The 13,976-nt window shown below is 45.3% G+C and overlaps 1 protein-coding gene across 2 annotated transcripts in view; it reads right to left on the bottom strand.

Moving 5' to 3' along the window:
- Nucleotides 1-7,580, bottom strand: part of SGMS1 (sphingomyelin synthase 1) — a 99,418-nt gene extending 91,838 nt beyond the window's left edge. The window contains exon 1 of one of the 2 annotated variants that reach the window (XM_056351560.1): nt 7,443-7,580. The gene's annotated coding sequence lies outside the window, so the exon portion shown is untranslated. The remainder of the gene's footprint in view (nt 1-7,442) is intronic. The other variant, XM_056351566.1, reaches the window with a different exon arrangement.
- Between the last annotated feature and the right edge of the window lie 6,396 nt (nt 7,581-13,976).

Below are 13,976 nucleotides of genomic sequence, written 5' to 3'. Positions count from 1 at the left end.
GTCTAATGGGAAGAATCATAAAAGGATTTTAAAGATTGGCAGCCACTCAATAAAATGGCCAAGTTCCCTATAGGCAATTATAAAATTATTCCGGTCAATTCACTCATGCCGTGATGAACTGTGAGTTAAGCAGTGCCATTCAGAAGTTAGGATCTTTAAGGAGTAACTGGCAGTTCATTGAGAACATCAGCTCAGCTTGACAGGCACAGAGAAGAAAACAGCTAACAGCCTTTTCTATTGCATAAATCTGGTGCACCTCTGTCTTAAGTTTATCATCTGTATCTCAGGTACTTCACTCCCATCTCACTTTGGCACTATGAAACAGTGAATGAAGCCTGCAGGACAGACTCTCTACACACAGGGTGGGAACTCCTCTCCCTAAAGCCCACATTAAGTTCTTATAGCAACATATCTCCTTCCTTGGGGACTTTCAAAACTCAACTGGACCCTGAAAAACCTGACATACCTTTGAGGTTAGTCTTGCTCTGAGCAGGAGGCAACACAGATTTCTCTGTGATTGTCATCTCTACAGATATTCCCATAGCCACTTACACTTACTGAACCCTCAGCTGAAGCACGGCATTCCTTCTCAAAAACAGTATAGATGCTTAAAGACAACACACAGCTAGCTATAGGGGTTTGCGTCTTCTCAGCATAGATAGTTTTCTTGCAAGTATTCCCAAAGAAATTCTGAACAAAGTATCAGAAAGCAAATAATCCACTTCTGATAAACGTGCTTAGGACTCTTTTTGCTCTTAAAATGTCCTTTCATAAAGCACCTATTTGCATTTTGAAAGGAGGAAAAGCTGAAATAGGAAATTGCACATGCACAAAACCAAAGGCAGTATCTGACAAGTCATTTTGTTAATTTACAGATAATTGCTCATCACTGCGAAATAAGGCTTTTGCACTGTTTCATGAAGAAGAGGTAAGAAACCCTAGCGCATTACTATCACTTTTGGCAAACGCAAGCTTCTCCTAGCACAGCAAGTCTCCATAAAATCATGTTTCCATTAAACGCATAATATCCTGGCACCCCGAAAGTACTGGTGGAAACAGAACAACATGTTCTGTCAAGACATTTAGTAAGGACCTTCACATGCAAGCATTCACCCTTTTCTGTCTGTTCTTGCTTTGTTCATAGTGATGCTTTGACATCACTTATTCCCACACTGCCTCTGCTCAGCACCCTGCCCCCCAAATGCCCAACTTCAACATTGAAAACATGTATGTTTCTCTTCCTTCCTCTAAGTCTTGTTCACTTAAATACTAGACTAAAAATAACCAGACACTCAAAATCCACAGGCCACTGGCACTTTGTATTTTTCACACACCCTCTGTAAGCAGCAAAGCTCAGCCCAAGCTCCCTGCTGCCTGACTCACCAGCTGGTGCTGGATTTTCACTCCCACTTAAAGCAAGCGGACCTTGAGCCCTCATGCGCCATCACTAGCCAAGCTGGCTAAGAGCACTTGCAATGAAGGTGGCTACCTTGGAGTTACTTCATCAGTGAATGGTGAGCTTGCTCTGGGAACTGTATGCCATTCGCATAGCCAAGCAGGTATTTTTGCAGCAATTGCCCTCAAGGCATTTTCAAGGTCTTTTTCATCACCATAACAGCAGGAGTAATTTTTAAGCCTTTCAAATAGTTTTAAATTAACTTCCCTGACAAAGTTTTGAAGAGCAATATGATCTGACTATATAAAACTCTATGCAGAAGAGCAGGGACACAAGGAAGACAAAGTACAGACTTCAGAGAGGAAGAGACACTATAGCTCATTTAGATGGAGCTGTTTCATTAGTATGTAGATTCAAAGCCATTCCTATGCAGTTATTGAAGCGCTACCCAAGCCTTCCTAGCAAGCACAAATCCATTCTGTGTACAAATAGGGCTTTTATAGCTTGGCACAGTGCTCAACTGCGGAGTCAAACTTTTCAATGCCTGGTAAATTTTTACTTGAAAGTGGCAGGAGAGCTCATGCCAGAAGCCCATATGGAGTGCCAGCTCAGTGGCAGAAGGTCAAAGCGAGGTATCAAGAGATTTTATGGAAGTGTTTCAAGACAAACTTCTTAAAAGCATTGTGCTATCTAGGGAGGCACAGATTTATACTGCTAGGAAAGTCTAGCAACAATCTTTATGACTCCTTTCCAATCAAAAGTACTACCTTTAACATTCTACCTTGTGAAAAGCACAGCACTAGGGTCTCATGTAGGCAGTGAGAGCTGTTTTTGTGTCTATTTAATTCTTCATTATTTTTCTGAAGTTAATAAAGAAGCATTAAATGCCACAGTTTTTGTGCACTGTCCTCTAAAAAAAAAAATAATAAAAAAAATCCCCCAAAACCAGAAAACAAACATACAAAAAACACAAAAGTCAGACCCATGGACAACTCATGAAAGTGCAACAGAGTTTAAAGATCAACAGCCTAGATGATTACCCTGCCTCCATTAGTACCTAGAACTATAAAACTATGGCTGCAGGAGAAGGAGAAATTTAATTTGAACTGAAAGAAAGACTCTATAATTTCTACCATTTTTATAGAAGTATATAAGATTAAGGTAGTGTCAACAATGACCCTGAACAGATGTCAAGCGTGAAGACTTTCAACATACTGGATTTTGCCAGTTGTCACCACACTGTAATAATAATAATAATAAAAAAAAGAAAAAGCCCCATCGAAACCTGATCTGTCTGCTCAGGTCTCCCCTTGCATCTACACAAATGCATTATTAGATTCGCCTACAATAGCAGATTTACAAACGTTTATATGCTCTCCCAAGTAAAGCATTTCAACTGTCTGAATCTGCCATTTTAACAAATTCAAGCATAAGACTTTAGATTCAATTAGCACAAATCTCAGCGCTCCCAACATTAAATTTGCAAGTGACATTTAATGGCATTCAACACACACACAAAGCTAAGCTAACACACTAATGGACCAGCAAGGAAAATTTAAGACACTCCAAAACGCTAAGCTCTTTTAGTCAAGGAAATTAAAGGTACAGGCTGCACTGGACAGGAAGAGATTGCAATTATTCAAAATCCTTCTTAAACCAAGGCTCACAAGCTCTCCTTTCCAGATACACCAGACAGCTATGGCTGCACATACCATTGAGAGCAAAGGAGAAAAGCAGCTGCTCTATTCAGCAAGATCTCCTTCTAAACTGCTGGGTTTTGGGGGCAATATACCTAATGTAAGGCTCTTTCAGTTCTTAAGACAGGAATTAACAACCTCTTCTGCAGTTTTTACTTCTGTTTCCTGCTATCTCTTTTTCTGACAAAGGCTTAGGCTACACAGCCCCACTCACCACCATTTCCCAGACCCACACCAACTGATACCCACAGGAGCACTAATTTTTCCAAGCCCTGTCCCAGCTGGCTAATAAGGAAGCAACACTGCATCCCCAAGAAGCCAGCCCAGTGAGCACACCTGAGGAATTCTGCTACTCTGCCTCCCCACTACACACCTGCACCTCACACAACCTGATAAGAAAGCTGCCAGTTTTCACACAGCTATGCTTCTTGCATTCAAAAAACCCAAAGCTACTGAACTTCATGGACTCCTTTAAGTCTGTTTTCCAAGTTGCAATATGCTTTGCCTTAACTCCATATAATCAGCAAAGCCAGCTACTTCCAAAGAGCTTCAAAATCAGGGAGACAGAAGGCAGACCACACTGGGAAACCTGAGAGAGAAAAAAGCTTTAGAGTCACAGTTAAGCAGAGGGAGCTATTTTTTTGTTGTTGTTTAAATCTAATCAAATTAGCACAAGCAAAACCTATGGTTAGTGAAGATACTTTCACAATAAAGATTTGCAGATGGGTATCTATAGAGCAGCACCGCACAAGCCCATGAAGGAAACATCAATAGGATATGTTCTGCTCCACACAAGTCTTGCTGCTCTGATTTGGATGAGTGAACTGTAAAGACCAGTAACAGCAATAACTACATTTTAAAAACTGCATTTCTTTAAGAGACACGTTAATAGTTTCCTAAATTAGACTTTCTTTTACCTTAACAGCTCTTGGTCAAGAGCCATCAGAACAGAGCGTGGGGAGTACTTTCAAGGATTTCACACCCACCCCACCCCTGCAACTACATTAATGCATTTGATAAGACCAGAAACGATATAGACCAATATTTTAAAGATGTTTAAACATTCAGTTACGTTAATGAACTATACACAGCACAGGGAAGCCAGCTACACTTAATAGCTTATTAGGATGATCTTTTTATCAACAAAAGCCAAGCCCAAGTTACCTGCACCAACCACTGCCTCTGCTAAGTAGCTCTTCAAAAGCATAAAATGTATTTGGGATGAAAGCATCACAAAAAGCCAGTAGGTTAGGTTTCATACTTTCTTCAGTGGTCTGCATTTCCCTTAGCTTTTTGCAGGGGTGGGGGTTGGGGGGGCAGATGACACACAACAGGACTCTATTATTAACTTGAATGATGCCACACACTTCAGGAATTCAAGCTGTATTAAAAGCTGGAGTTTCCAATCCACAGCACAGGAGTCACACAGAACATCAGCCTTTGGAGGGCTGCCTGCCCCTATCTACCTGTTGGTCTCCTGGGTGCAAAAAGCCTCCAATGTCACCAAAATCCTTCAGAAACCACTTAAAGTACACAGGAGCTCACTTCATGACCCTCAGATTCTAAAAAAAAAAAAACCAACCCATCTCTCAAAACTTAGGTTTTTGAGCTCATTTTAAGCCTACCTTTACTTCAGAGCATTTTTTTCCACATAGTTTTTGATGTGTTGCACTTGAATTACGACTGAAATAGCATTTAGGTGCTCTGCTCTATTTCAGCAAAGAACAATTTGGACCTACCTCACTGTGAAGCCTTAAAAATTCTTCCTGCATAACACAGTTCTCTGTGAACCACACCATGAGACAAGGATCTCATGTCACATTCAACAAAACTAGCGTTTGTGGCCACATACAAGTTTCCTAGTTTATTTTTTGATGGAGCTATACAGATTTTTTTTATTTTATTTTATTTTACTTCAAACAGGCCCTTCCTGACATACTGGAGAACAAGGGTCTGGATTATTTTTGTCTAAGCATTTTTTACAGGATGTCCTGTTGCCCCAATTAAAAAAACCTTTAATTCAGCAACCATTCCTTACAGTCAGGCTGAAATTGCTATTAAATCTGAATAAGTCCCAGGCCATCCATTTTTAGTGCATCAATTAACCAACACTGAACAATGCAGAGTGGCAGCAACCAAAAGACTGGAAGAATTTTTAAGTTGCCATCACCTACAGCACACACGGCATTCTTCCACATGTTCAGTTGAAGAGAACTCAACAATTATTTAATTAAAAGCAGCACCTATTCAAGCTTGAGTGTTGAGAAAAGCAATGGAGAGCAGGTATACAGCAGGTGCTATTAACAAGTCACTGCCTTTTAAGGATACCATTAACTCTGCATAGTCAAATAGTATTCATTAATACCTCCAAATCCTGAAAATGATCCACGTACTTCAATTTATTAAATTAAGTGTTGCAAGTTTTCATTAAAAGCTAACTAAATGTGGAGCCATGTTGTCTCTAGGTTGGCAACTGAAAGACAAAAGAAGAATGCTAAATGATTTGGGAATCAGTTTGTTGCACAGATCACAAGCATAGTTTAAAGGCGTCTGAGCTAAATTTAATTTTGCTCCACATGCACAACCTGGAAAATCAAGGAAATCTCTCTGGATTTAAAGGGGGTTTACTACCTTTACTGTAAAAGTAGCCTTTATCTTTTGTCTGCCACCAACCAGAGTTGGGTTGATTGTATTGTCTTTCCAAACTCTAAACAACTTCACAAAGCTGAAGCAATTCCAATGCCCACCAAAATACTGTATGAATTAAGACAGAAGTGCACATGACTCCAATGCAACATCCACTCCCCAAACAAATAAATGTAGCCAAGCCCAAACCCACCAAGATCAACAGCAGAGCTTCCACTGACTTTAGCTGTCAGGCATCACATCTGTATTTTATACCGGTTTGCAAACGGGCATGAAAGCCAAAAGAAACCATTTTCATCCACGGAGACCTGAAGCGACAGAACAGCATCTGAAGGAATCGCTACAAAACCTGTCATCACAACATGATCCGTTGATGCTGCCATCAACCAAAACGACACGAGGACATTCATCAACATCTCATTTCCAGTTCCGCTAAGAGAGGCTGCCTGCATCAGCAAGCTTCATCACCACCATGTCAATATGGCACAGCTCCCATTTTTTACAAATAACACTCTTTTGCTTTCCATCCTTGTCTTGCATATTTATGGTGCCTGAAGGCACCAAGGCCTTCTTCTTTAATGAGGTTTTCACACAGGACATAAAAAAACAGAAACCCTGATCAAAACAGAGCCTCCAGGAGGAACACAGCAAAAACACAGCCACATGCGTTATACACCCAAAAAAATCCAAATACTGCAGCCCATCAATCAGCAAGGTATTTCACAAGCAAACAGGGCGCACACCCACATGCCAGGGTGCTGATGGTGGTGAGACCTCTCCACACCCCTCTTCTGCTTTCCAGCCTCTTCACCCCCAAGTCCCTCAGGCCATTGTTATCCAGCAAACCTCAGACCCAGGAAGGTGGCACAGCCCTAAGGCCACCACTACAGCCCTCTTAAGTCATTGGGACAGGATGAATCTCCTCCCTGCTGGCAGCAGATACCTCCAGCTTCTTTTGGAGTGGGATGCAGTCTGCCTTCGCACCCCAGCAAGCTGAGGGGATGAGGCAACCCCTGGGCTGCATGGAGCCCAGGCCTGGCCTGAGGGGGGACCTAAGGCCCCACCCAGGCTAAGGCGACCGCAGCCCCTGGCCTCACTCCCACGGTCCCACCTGAAATGAGGAGACCACATGCTCCCCAGGCCCTGTGGGTCACAGGGGTCTGGATCCCCTACTCAGACACCCTGGGGAGGCGGGGTACAGATCCAACCAGGCACCATGGCTGAGGGGACCTGAGCCACTCCTGGGTCCCAGGGCTAAGGGGACTGCAGCCCCCCGAGCTGACAGGACCAGAGCTCCCCAAGGTTGAGGGGACTGCTGCTTCCCCATTCCCCCTGGGGCCGAGGGGCCCACATGCCCCCGATCTGCTGGGCCCAGAGCTCCCTCAGGTCTCCAGAGTTGAGGAGCCCCCCAGAACCCCCAGGGCTGAGGGGAACCGAGCCCTCCCCAGGGCTGAGGGGGCCTGGACACCCCCCGCGGATCCCCCGGGGCTGCGGGGTCCGCCACCGAGCTGAAGGGCCGAGACCCCCGCGCCGCGGCCCGGACTGGCCCCGCCGCTACACGGCCCCGCCGCGGGCGGCGGAGGCCGCCCCGTCACCGCTGTCACCCGCTGCCCCGTCCCGCCACCACCACCCCCGGGCCTGCGTCCGGCCCCACCGCCCGGCCCCGCGATGAGGCGGCACAGGCGGCACGGCTCGCTGCTCACCGTACGGCGCGGAGCCCCGCGGCAGGTCGGGTCGGGTCGGAGCGGCCGCCGGGCGGGCGGATCCCCTGGGCGGCGGCGGCGGCCCCGTATCCCGTGCGGCGACGGCGGCGGGCGGGGCGGGCGGCTCCGCGCGTCACGTGACCGCCGTGTCATGCCGCGCCGCCATCTTGTGCGCGGCGGGTTGGGGCCGGCGCGCTGTCAGGGGACGCTGCTGTCAAAAACCCTATTTCCAGGGGGATTTATCCCCCACGTTGCTCGTTAAGCCCTGGAACTGCGGAGCAGGCCACTCCTCGTTGCGAAAACCACTATTTCGCCTGTAAACAAGCCACCTTTGAGCTTTCTGAGCACATGTAGCCAAAAAAAAAAAAAATCCGGCATCAGTATGATTTACTCCGAGCAGATGAGGTGAAGTTCTCACGCTAAATCTGGTTGGCATCCTGACAGCTGGGGCAGATGTGGCCTTGTCCCTCAGGAGGTGAGGCTGCACTCTGCCAGCATGGGGAACCATTCCCTTTCCACCAGGAAAACGCTATCCAGGGCTGAGGCAGGGGTGTCCCTGAGCGCAAGAACAGAGGGTGTGTGACTGGAGCAAACTCTTGACATCTGCTTTTATTTTATTTCCAAAGGCTGTTCCTAGCTGTTGGGCTTCTGGTCACCTTTTTTATAACATGAAGATCTATGGACACACAAGAAGTCAGCTGTTTTTAATAAATTCTTAGTTAAAATAAAGTCACAGGACCATTTAGCTTAGGAGAGACCACTGGATGCCATCTTCTCCAGGCAGAAAGCAGGTAAAATTTAGTTTCATAAACAGTAATGCCTCACATCCTATTTCAAACCTTGCACTTCACAAATTGTGCCTCGTTAATACAAAAAAGCTGGGGGGTGGGGGAGGGGGGAGGTAGGCTCTATCCAAAAAAGTCAAAAGCATTTTGTGGTGCGTGCAGAGGCAGTGGGGATACCCACATACACTGAGTCTGGTTTTCTGCAGGTCTGTTCCCCAGTGTGGGAAGATGTGCAAGGTCTGATTAAAACTTTTCCTGTATTTCAGGCATTTGTTATCTCTGCAAGGTGGTTGCTAGCCAGCACATCGTGGAGTTAACAGAGCCACACCACAACCAGCTGCACCTCTCCCAGGCAGCAGAAGGATGAAAACACACATGGGAGGCACTAGATGTGCCAGTATGTCACAGTAACATCAAGCAAGCGAGTTTTTGCTGATCTTGACATGTAAACACATGGAAATTAAAAAACCAAACCTCTCATGACTTATTCTAATCAACAAATGCAGCCTTTACCTAAGCAAAATCAAAATTTTGCTTGGATATATAGTAATTTATGGAGTGGGACACATGAAACACAATGGTGTCCTTGTCCTTTGTAAAGAACTACCAAATTCTTTAAAACTCAAATTTAGAGCCAGCCAGCATGAAAGTCACATTTTGAGATCTGCTATGACTTGCAGCTCTTAACGCTTTTTTATCAGTGCTGATGAAGAAGGAATGGGTTTTTTTGACCTCAGGATCCAGGGAACAGCTTTCACCCTGTGCAAACCACTTAGATGGAAAAGTATGGCTTGGGAGAAGGTGCTGGGGAAATCCAGCGCAATATTTCACTTGACTTTTCTCCCAGGCAGGTAATTTGCAATCCATTTTTTTACCTGTTTATATGCACCACTCATGGGCCAAATATAAATCCAGCTTTTTCATCTGAAGAGGAAAACAGAGTCTGAGCATTGAGTATTGGCCACAATTTTACTGTTCTTGACATCTCCTGGAAGTCATCATGTAAACAAGCGAGAAATGCAGGTGCCATTTTGGGCCATCCAACTTTTTGGCAGTGCTGACCAATCATGTAGGCAAAGGAGATTTTCTCCAGGTGAATGGACAGGACCAGAGTCCTCCAAAGCTGAGCCAGAACTCCTTGCTTTTATCCCATAGAGCAAGAAAGCACCTTGTAAACCCTCTGAGTTAACAAAATTCTGCCTAAACAAGGAGTTTTCAGAGAGGACAAATCCCACGTATATCACCCATGAAGCTTTCAAATTACTCTCCCCTCCTGCTTCCTTCCAGGCAGATCCTTTCCCCCTCTTTGCTCTTGCTGCAACAACCTTGTTTTTAATTCAGTTACTTTATCTTTTTTGGGGTTTGTCACTGAAGACAACCCAGGTGTCAAAGGCTTCAATTGTCTCATCTCTGAGGAGGGAGGGATTTATGAGTACATTTAATACTGTCTTCGTGGTTCTGTGTTTCCCAAGTTGACCAGGCTTAAAATGTGATTCTTACCAAAGCTCTGCAAGGCTGGCTTGCATGAGCGTGATTGTGCCAGGAAGGATTTAGGAAGAGGGAACTGAGCCAGCTCACCGCTCCCTGCCTCATTTCTCCTTGGAAAACAGGAAAGCTGATGGCAAAGGTGGAGGGGACTGGCTAGAAGCAATGCAAGGCTTCACCATCACTGCAAGTGCCAAGCACCCACCCAGCCACAGCCATGAACAAAAAGGCTTTTCGGGAGTGCTGGTGCATCCACCCTGGGGCAGCAGAGCCTATGGGGGATTTGGCAATCCCTGTCACATTACATCTTCTATTTTCTCCCTTTGTGCAATGCTACCAAGACAGGAGTGTTCCTAATGGGTGTTCCTGCTTTTCAGCAGGGCACATTTTCTCCCTGATTGTCATTTCTTGCGACCACGTCCTACTAATGCTATAATAGGATTAATGTCGCTGACAATTCCCCTAGGGTAATTGTATAATAAATTCCCCCTTTCTGGGGTTGTTCCCCAGTATGGGCATTTCCCAACAAATAATATGAACCTGAAGGCTGTGCAAATTGATTCCTAGGGAGCCTGACCTCCCTGTTGGGAATGACAAAGGGCCGTCCAAGAGGCTTAGAAATAGCTGTCCTGGGCTGCTGCCTGGGCTTAATCCTGCTGAGCCACTTGTGTTCCTGAAAACAACCTTCCTGCCAGGCTACAAACAGACCCTAAGTACCGAGGGCGGGGAAGACACCGAGTGTACTGGCACTGGATGTTATCATTTTGGGGGGCTCCCTGCAGGATGTAGGTGCCCTTGCGGGAGCATGAGCAGACAACCCTTGGCTCTGCTCAGCTGGGAGTTTCTCCTGCTGGTGCTTTGATTAAATTGATTAATCAAAATCAATGTACATATGGATGAATCAATAGTAAAATGCTAATAGATCACAATCATTAATAATCATTAGGCATTGATCAATAATAAATTAATTATATTCAATTTGAAGAGATATTTTTATTTAGATGTAATACATTTACTATTAGCACACTAATACTTTGTTAATGAACTAATATTTAACTTAAATAAAATTTCAATAACCTTCTTCATCTTACCACACTCACTATAGGTACATATTCAGTACAACAATGACCGTTTACCCAGTCACTTCATGTATGACATCATTTGATACCATATGATGTCATTTACTCACTGATGGTATTTATGACAACATATTGGGTGGCATCATTCATGCAGGTTGCATGATTTACATAAGTTGCATAATTTATTTAGTGGCTTTATCCATGATACCATTTAACATTAAATGGCATCATCAACTCAGTGCCTTCATGATATCATTTTGACACCATATGACATTTATTCAGTGACTTTACACTAACCCTCAAGTTAGATGGGGTTGCACTGACCATGACATTTTTAAAAGCCTTAGAAATGGAAACAGCAGGAGTGGTTGTTGCTTCAAATTTCTACAGTGCATCACGGTCTCACAGGGCTTTGTCCTTGTCCTCTTGTGGTGGCAAGTGGTGTTAAGGACAACAGTAGCAGCAGCAGAGCGAAAAATAAGAATTAAATACATTGCAAATGGTGTCAAGCAAAGGGCACATTATATTCACATGCCATGGTTTTAAGAAACTGCAGAGCAGGGCTCTTAACTGCAATATAAATGGTAAAAGAGACCAAAATATCTCTTTCCAAAGGATGCAGTAGATTCCTGTTGTTGCAGATAAACAGCATTGTAAATGCAAGATTGTAGAATTTTCCTCCTGTTTGTTTCAGATCTTTAGAAAAATATGTAAACCATTGCTTTAATTAATCTGGTTTTAATGGCTGATTAAAACAGCATGTGTCTTTGGGGGGAAATACATCAAAAGTTGAAATAAAAGGAGAAATGCTTTACAGAGGCCGGGCAATAGCAACTATTTCCCCATTTAAATAGAAGAAGAAAGAAAATTAAAAAAAGGTGTGAAAGACAGTAAAAGAAGGAAGAAAAGACAATTTAAAGGAGATAACAAACCAACAGTTATCAAGAGAGGATCCACGGGGTTTTCCAGAGGCCAGCTGTGCTTGGAGCAGGACTTGCCCCGACATCCCAATGCAAGCAAGGTGTCCCAACTGGACTGGGCCACAGCTCTCCCTGGGGTCCTGGTGACTGGATGTGTCCGTGGGCTTCAGGACAAGAAACAGGAGAGCCCATGGCACCACCATTTCATCCCTTCATAGATCTGTACATTTCCTTTAGTGCCATGCTAGGCATTTTCCATTGGATGAAGAAAAAGGTGATAGGGGATCCTGTACAAATGGCTGGGGAATAAAAGCTACAGCTCAGACTTGACGCCACGCAGAAGCAGGCAGGAGAGATTAGTAGCTCTGGGGTGGGAGCAGGACAAAGCCAATGATGTCTTGCCTCCCACTGCAGATATCACCACTCCCAGCCCCTTCAGCCAGTGATATCCTTCTCACTGGCATCCCGAGGGGACCCCCATGCCACAGCACACAACAACCACAGGAGGTTATTCTCCTCCCTATTTCTGTCACTGCTAATGGGGTTTGCTGCTTTTTGGGAAGAAAGATGTTTTCTTTTCAGGCAGCAGTGTTGTTTCTTGAGAATGGCAGCTCCTAGCCTTTTCATCTCTCTCATCCCCTTTTCTCTATCATCTTTGGCTCTGATGCTCTGTGCTTCCTCCTCTTTCAAGGAGCAAGTGCCTGCTCCCAACAAGGCTTGTTGAAACTTGCAAGACTTTCCCACATTGTGTATCCCTCCTCACCAGAATGGTCCCCAGCACCAGTTTATGGAGCAGATTGTGTTAGCTGTGCTTTTCCCAGGAGGATTTTAATGCCGGTGCTGGCATGTGCTTTTCGTCCTTCTTGTTGAGTTGAAAAGGAGGAGTGTGGCTGATGGAGGGCACCATACTACCCTCTCCATGTCAGAGGGTAGCAAGCAATACAAGGAGACAGATATGGCAGCATTACAAGAGCTTGACAGGGCCATTATCTCTGTGCTCTTGCAGGTTGTGGTAGGAGTTTTGATCTGATTTGCTTTGAAACTCTTATCAAAAGTGTACCTCACATGCTGCAGCCCTTGATTTTTCCCACGATGCTAGTGCTGCTCATTCAAAAAGGGTTTTTTTCCGGGGACTCCTCTTAACATTAACTGTAAATAAATCAACGTAAAAGTGGATTTGAATCATTGCTGTGCTGCATGTCTCTGCTTGTCCATTTTCTTGTAAAACCAGTGCTTATCTCCAAATGGGTAAGTTATGTTTTTCCATACACACACACAGGGCTCAGCTGAGACAGAACCAGAGCCAACGTGCTCCAGGCTGCCACTACCGTCTCCTCCTCCCTGCAGACAGTGCCTGCCTGCTTGCTTGGGCAGGTCCAGCAAGGCAGGGGTCTACAGCAGCCTAAGAGATGTTAATTACAGAATGGTTAACACTCAGTTACCTCAGCCAGGCTGTGCGCAAGGAGAAACCCTTGCCCTGCAAAATCAGCAGTAGTAGGATTTCACGGGGGCAGTCGCACAGCTTTGCAGTGACTTTGGGAGGCCCAATTAGTTTTCAAAAGAGAGGATTACCTTGTGGCTGCTCCTTGTATTCACTTTGCCAGCAGGTTTATTCTCAGAGCAGCATGCTAAAATGGTGGGAGAACAGGAGGAAATGGCTTTGCAAATGCTCAAGGCTGAATTTGCAGCATGGCAGAGGCTGAGAAGAAGCAGATTTCTTGGGGCAAAGCAGTGTAACAGTTACATTGAAGGAAGATGTACAGCGTCTGGGTGCTTCACAGATGCAAAAATGGTGAAGTCCCTGCTCCATGCTACCACAGTCATTCAGTAATTCCCTGGATCCGTCTGCTAGGAGTAGTTCCCAGACAGCACAAAGCTCTACACTCTCCAGCAAGTCCTGGAGATGGTCATCTCAACACTAATGTCCCACCCTGGGGTCAGATGTGCCATCACAAACTGGAGGTACCCTGAGGTGGCAGTCTCCAGCCCAACCCTGCTCCCAGCAGGGCCAATGCTGCAGCTGCAGCAGGTCACTGGTGTCTGTGTCCAAGTGAGTCAAGGGCATCCCCAGGGATGGGGATCCCCCACATTTTGCACAGGGAACTGTCTGTTTCCTTGGGGCTGGCCGGGGTTTCCCATGTTACAGCTTGTGCTGGTGCCGCTGGAGATCTTGCTGTGCCTTTCTGAGCCAAGTCCAGCCCTGGCGTCTCTGGGACCCCTTTGGGCAGGAGGAGATGCTGTTGGATCCCCCCTTGCCTCCTTGTC

This window comes from Falco biarmicus, chromosome 9 (assembly GCF_023638135.1).
Source record: "Falco biarmicus isolate bFalBia1 chromosome 9, bFalBia1.pri, whole genome shotgun sequence".
NCBI lineage: Eukaryota > Metazoa > Chordata > Aves > Falconiformes > Falconidae > Falco > Falco biarmicus.
The sequence above is the reverse complement of the archived record's forward strand: the minus strand, read 5'-3'. Positions and strand labels throughout refer to the sequence as shown.